Source organism: Chrysemys picta, chromosome 11, assembly GCF_011386835.1.
Source record: "Chrysemys picta bellii isolate R12L10 chromosome 11, ASM1138683v2, whole genome shotgun sequence".
Lineage (NCBI taxonomy): Eukaryota > Metazoa > Chordata > Testudines > Emydidae > Chrysemys > Chrysemys picta.
In genome coordinates this window covers 79,056,171-79,062,506 of record NC_088801.1, presented here as the reverse complement: position 1 = coordinate 79,062,506, position 6,336 = coordinate 79,056,171, and the positions used below count along the sequence as shown (strand labels likewise).

The 6,336-nt window shown below is 62.2% G+C and overlaps 1 pseudogene; it reads left to right on the top strand.

The window, feature by feature from the left end:
• Positions 1-212: 212 nt before the first annotated feature.
• LOC135974208 (lanosterol synthase-like) lies at positions 213-5,664 on the top strand (annotated as a pseudogene).
• The last annotated feature ends 672 nt before the right edge of the window (positions 5,665-6,336 follow it).

Genomic DNA, 6,336 nt, shown 5'->3' with positions numbered 1-6,336 from the left:
TTAGAAGATCTGCGGTCGTTGGAAAAGAGTTACTTTGTGGCAGGTCTCTGGCCTGTGCTGTGCAGGTCAGGCCAGCCCTTCTGGCCTCGGGATCGAGGGTTCTGGAGAGGGATGGCGGTCGGGGGTGGTGGGGCTGGATTTGTAGCAGGGGGTGAACAAGGCTGGTTTGGATCGTCAATCTCTTCCCTTCCCTGTCCGGGCAGTTGCTGAGCATGAGGAATCCTGACGGAGGCTTCGCGACGTATGAAACCAAGCGGGGGGGGCCGGCTGCTGGAGCTCCTGAACCCCTCGGAGGTGTTCGGTAAGGGCAGGTGCGCTGGGCTTCTCCCCAGCTATTGTCACTCGCACCGTGAGGGGAGGCAGAGCCAGGTCTGCTGGGCGTGGTGCCCAAGGCAGGCTCGGGGGGTCTCGGCGCAGTCACACAGTTAGTGCCCCTCCCCAGAGACAGCCACGAGTCCCCGTTTGATGGGGATCCTCGTTGCTCTTTCTCCTGTCTGGCAGGTGACATCATGATAGACTACTGCTACGTGGAGTGCACGTCGGCCGTCGTGCAGGCGCTGAAGCACTTCCACGAGGCCTTCCCCGAGCACCGGGCCCAGGAAGTCAGGTAACGGAGGGGGAGCGCCGAACCGTCTGTTCAGAGCTTGCACCCTGGGGAGGTCAGTAAGTGGGGCCTGCTGGGATGAACCTGGCGCAGGCCCCATCTGTACGCTCTGACCCGCAGGGCAGATCCTGCTGCCCACACAGCTCCGGGAACGAACCCGGTAACCGAACACGGCAGCTGCTGTCCCAGTGCAGTGGGGGGCACCCTCCTTTCCTAGCTACCCTTTGAGAACAGCCCGCCTGAGTACATCCGCTTCCTGTGTGAGGCCAAAGGGCCACCCGGCATCAAGCAGGGCCCTGGGGGCACAGACCAAGATGTGTTTCATCCACAGACCGGCTGGAAAGGCACCGGCAAATGTCCCGGGGTGGAGATCCTGTCTCCATCTGAGCCCCCAGGGGCCATGGTCAGCAGCTGCACAGGGGCTGTGGAGGCTCAGTCCACCTTGCAGCTTACGGCCCTCGAGTGACTCTTTTAATAGGGGCTGGGCCCCCACTTCTCAGAGGGGATTCGAGCTCCCAAGGAGCCCCTGGGTCGGGCTGGCAGGAGGATGGACGCTGCACACTAAGGAACCCCCTCTCCTCCTGTCTAGAGAGACGCTGCGCAAGGGCCTGGAGTACTGCCGCAGGGTGCAGAGAGCTGACGGCTCGTGGGAAGGGTGAGTGGCCGCGTGCACTGCTGGTGCAGCAAACTCCACCCTGCTCAGGGCAGGAGGTGGCTGGGGTGAGGAGAGAGGTGCTGGTACCTGCACTCTTGGGCAACCCTCTCTCCCCTTTACCTCCAGGTGTGCCAGTGTCCGGGGGAGGGGGTGGGGGGCTGGCTCAGGGAGCCCACAGCAGTCCGGCCTGTTACAGTCGTGTCTAGGGCCCCCTGCAGACCAGTGCCTGTGGCGCTGGGTGCTCCCAGTGAGTGACTAACCCCCTTAGCTTGCGGACTAGAGACAAGCCAGACGCAGTGACGTGGGATGGGATGCGACTCCTAGCCCGTGTGTGTGCGACAGCTCCAGTAAAGGCTCAGCGTAGCCTGAGGCGACGGGACCCTTCCCAGGTCTGCGGTGGGGAGGGACTGTACTGAGAGGCGGAGACTTCCCAGGCCTGTCTGTGGCACGGGGGGCCGGTGGTGTTAGACCCGCAGAGCGTTCTGCGCTGCCTGACGCTGCCGCTCTCCTCCCATCAGGAGCTGGGGCGTGTGCTTTACCTACGGCACCTGGTTCGGACTGGAGGCCTTGGCCTGTCTGCAGCACACCTACCAGAACGGGTGAGTGTGGGAATCCGGCGTGTGGCTCCCTGGCTGCCACGGCCTGCAGGGCATGGCCTGGAGTGGCTGGCGCCATCCCTCAAGCACGGGAGGTGCTGCATCACTCTGCTGGGGGAGGAGCTTGTTGAAACCCAGAGCAGCCTTCCCCTCCAGGCATTGGGTCGGGCTCCTCTGTCCTCCCGTCCCGTGCTCACTGAGTGTCACAGCCCCTGGGGCCCTGTCCCAGCCTGTGGCCCCCTCGCTCCAGCTTGCTGGCCGCTCGCAGCTGGGGGCTCTGGTGTTCAGAGCCAGGTTGTGCACTCACCAGAGGAAGCTCGCCTGCCCTAGGCTGCTGCTCCCACCCCCGGGGGCCAAGGCGCATCTCGGAGACCCCGGCTCCTGCGAGAGCCTCCCTGCCCCAGCTTCACACTGTCTCCTGCCCCCACCTGCTCCGCCAACCCCTTCCCCAAAGCCCCATGAGGCTGCCCTGGCTTAGTCCCTTTGCTCTGCCTCGTCCCTTTAGAGCCGCATGCAGGGAGGTGGCCCAGGCCTGCCAGTTCCTGGTCTCCAAGCAGATGGAGGATGGTGGCTGGGGAGAGGACTTTGAGTCCTGCAAGCAGCGCAGATACGTGCAGAGCCCCACCTCCCAGATCCACAACACCTGCTGGGCCCTGCTGGGGCTCATGGCCGTCAGGTAGGAGAACCGACGCCGCTTCTCACGTCAGAACATCATCCTCTTCATCTGCATTCACAGAGCACAGCCCTGCCAAGGACCTCGGCACCGGGGCGCTGGCGTGGAAGCCTTCATTCGCGCCATGCCTGCCCCCTGCTGTGCACTGCGTGTCCTCACCTGGGCTAGCCCAGAGCACACGCCCCAGCCCGTGCCGAGAGGGGTTAGCCAGTGACTGCTCCAGTCCACGGGCTGGCGCTTGGTGCCCGTCGTCACGCCACCAGCTCTCCTACAGCGAGCGTCCCGGCTCTGTAAGGCAGCAGCACGGCCCAGAGCTGCCACCCCAGCCTTAATAAATAATAATAATATATGTAGATATACCTATCTCATAGAGCTGGAAGGGACCCTGAAAGCTCATCGAGTCCAGCCCCCTGCCTTCACTAGCAGGACCAAGTACTGATTTTGCCCCAGATCCCTAAGTGGCCTCCTCAAGGATTGAACTCACAACCCTGGGTTTAGCAGGCCAATGCTCAAACCCCTGAGCTGTCCCTGTGCTGGGCACTGCAGGATGTGGCCGCTGTCGCTGGCCTGGCTTGAACACCTGGTGCTTCCTCACCTGCTTGGCTGCCCAGGGCCTTTGGTGCCCACCGAGCCGGCCTGTGAATGACACAGAGGTGGGGGGGTGGCCATAGTGTGAGTGCTGGGGGCTAGTGGGGAGAGGAGAAGAGCTTTCCTGTCCCCGCTGCAGTGCCGGGGAGGGAGAGGAGAGCTCCGGCTGCGGCTGCACGTGGCGGGGGTGGGGGGCTAGCATGCTATTCGGAGTCAGCACCACTGACCTCTGCCCCTTCTCTCTGCAGATACCCGGACGTAGGGGTGCTGGAAAAGGGGATCAAGGTTTTGATTGACAAGCAGCTGCCCAATGGGGACTGGCCTCAGGTATGCAGCTCCTCACTGCTCTCTCTAATGTGTCCAGCCCCTGTCACTGCAGGCATTTCAGCCAGCCCCTCTCCCTCTCATCCCTCCCAGCCGAGGGAGATGCAGGCCGATGGCTCAAGGGGTTTTGCTGGGAGCTGTCCGTGAGGGGGAATCGCTGGCTGAGGATGGCTCCGTGGAAGAGCTGAGCTTTGCATTTCGTTCCGTCATGTGGCAGTGAGTTCCACAGTCCGGTCCAGCTCCAGGGAGAGCTCTGCCTCCTGTATTAAAAAGCCTCCCTGTCTGGGTGAGCTGCTGGAATGCAGCTGTCAGGAGAAGTCGTGGTCGCAGGAGAAGGGACGATCTCCCTGGTGGAGAAGGTTTGAACAGCAGCTGGAGCCCTTGTCCGGGACTCTGTGAAAGGGGAGCCGGAGCAGGGAGCAGGTACTGGGGTGACCTGTGCGGCATGTTGAACCAGCCGGAGCTGTTCAGGACCTGTCGGTCCACCCCTAGCTGCACTGAGCCTTAGATCTCACAGAGAGATGGGGGGGCTGGGATACACTCTGGGTGAGGCCGGCTTCTGATCAGTGCAAGCTGAGGCGATGAGGTGAGGGGGCTTTCGCTGAATGGTTACTTGGGGATCCGGGCGCCATGCAGGGCCCAAAGCAGCCCAAGGCTGCAGAGCGGTGAAATGCTTCGGGAGCAGACGCCCTCGGCAGTGGGAGCGTTCCAGATGAGGCAGGGTCTCTGGCTGACCTCCCTCCTCTCCCCACCACGCTGCCCCCGGGCTCCGCTTTGCCAGCGGTCTGTCATCTCCCTGCTGTTCACGCTGGCAAACTAAAGAGCGCCCCAAGCCAACCCTGTGTGCCCTGCCTTCCCCTGCCAGTGCTCACCCTCTGCGCCATTGCAGGGTTTGCTGCTTTGTGCACATGGAAGTAGCCTGTCAAATCCCTGGACACGGATCCGTTTTGTGTCCCAGCAGCTCACCGTCCCGCAGGGCGCCTTGGGTGCAAGGACTGTGGGCAGGACGAGGCTTCTTCTATATATCTCTGGGGTGTTTCCCCTTGGCTCAGGCCGCGTGGCTTTGTGTGACCCCACCTGACCCTTCCCAGGGCCCTGTGCCCTCGGGTAGCAGAGCCCTGGATCCAGCTGGAACCAGGAACAGGGCAGGGCTCATCACTGAACCCTGTTGTTCAGCGGCTGGAGGTGTATGGGGAGATGCAGGCACGGCGTGTTAAGCGGGTGGGAGTGGATGGGCCAGTGGCTGCAGGGAAGCCCTGGGAGGTGGGGAGGTCTGACTGCCTGATTCTGGCGCCGGTTGCCTACTGGCCTCGGCCCCAGCACACATGAGAGCAACCCAAGGGCTGCTTTAGTACAATCCCATCCAGCAGCGCGCTCCATCCGTGCCACGACCATGCCACGTGCTGGAGGCTGCATGTGCCTCTTAACGCTGGCTCTGTGACAGGCAGGGCAATCCCCACCTGGGCACTGGTGGCCAATGTCTGGCCCCAGGGGCCACCGGAGCAGGGTGGGGAGCCTGGCCCTGCGTGTGTGCGGTGTCATGTCTCAGCGGGAGTGAGCAGGGAGTGTATCCATGTGCCGGGACATGTGGGAAACATGGGTGCATCAGTCATAACGTGTGTGCTTGGCACAGTACCCGCACCAGGCCTGTGAGAGGGCAAAGGGCTTGTGGGACCTCCTGCAGGAGCACCCCTTGCTCGCGAGCGCCCTGCCAATCCTGCCTCTTTCTGTCTCTCTCCCCTCGCAGGAGAACATCTCCGGGGTGTTCAACAAGTCCTGTGCAATCAGCTACACCTCCTACCGCAACGTCTTCCCCATCTGGGCCCTTGGGCGCTTTGCACGCCTGCACCCCGGCAGCGCCCTTGCTGGAAAGCTGCAGCCCAGGTCCTTGCACAGCGAAGAGGAGATCCTGGCTGGAGGGAAGCGGGATGGGGTTCTGTCAGGGTCCCCCTTTGCCTGAGCCTGGGCCCTGCCCATGCCCCATGGCAGGCCTGCAGCCTCAGTGACACCCTAGCTGGATTTGCTTGGCTACAAGGCTGTTTACGGGAGACTGGCAGGCCCTGGCGCTGTGTCGTGGTCCATGAGGACTCTGCACACTGATTCTAGCTCCGGGCCTACGTGTGGGGTTGGAGGGGGCAGCAAGTGTGTGGGCACTGGCTGGCTTATAGTCAAACATGCTGTACGTCTGGGGCTTGGCCTGAATGGACCCCCTCTTCCCGGACCCATTGTGTAAAAGGCTGTGTGTCTGCAGGTGAACGCTGCTGCGCAGGACAGGTTGCTGTGGTGTGACAAAGTGGGAATGTTCTTAATGTTTTCTCTGAATGCTGTGTGGGTGTCTCAGTTTCCCCTATGCCTTTCTAGGTGGGGGGATCAGGGTGTGTGATTGTTGCAGAGCCCTTGAGGGCAGGGGTGTGCAGGGATCTGCACAGAGAACGGCCAACACCCTGTCTCCTGGCAACTGATGGCCTGGGCCCTTCCCCTGCAAAGGTGCCAACTGAAGGTGTTATAGAACAAAGAGATCAGGTGACCTCCTGGCCCAGGAAAAAGACAAAGGCCAGAGAGGAAGGGCTGGAGGGGTTTTCAGTCTGGAGCTGGCTGGGGAAATGGAGGAAGGCCCAGAGGGGGCTCTGGGCTCCCTGCCTCCCCAAGATGGACCTGACTGAGGGGTCCTGGTCTCTGTACCTACAAGCTCTGTTTTCGACCATGCTCCTGTTGTCTAATAAACCTTCTGTTTTACTGGCTGGCTGAGAGTCACGTCTGACTGCCGAGTTGGGGTGCAGGACCCTCTGGCTTCCCCAGGAGCCCCACCTGGGCGGACTCGCTGTGGGAAGCGCACGGTGCCGAAGGGGATGCTGAATGCTCCGAGGCCAGACCCAGGAAGGCCGAAGCTGTGTAA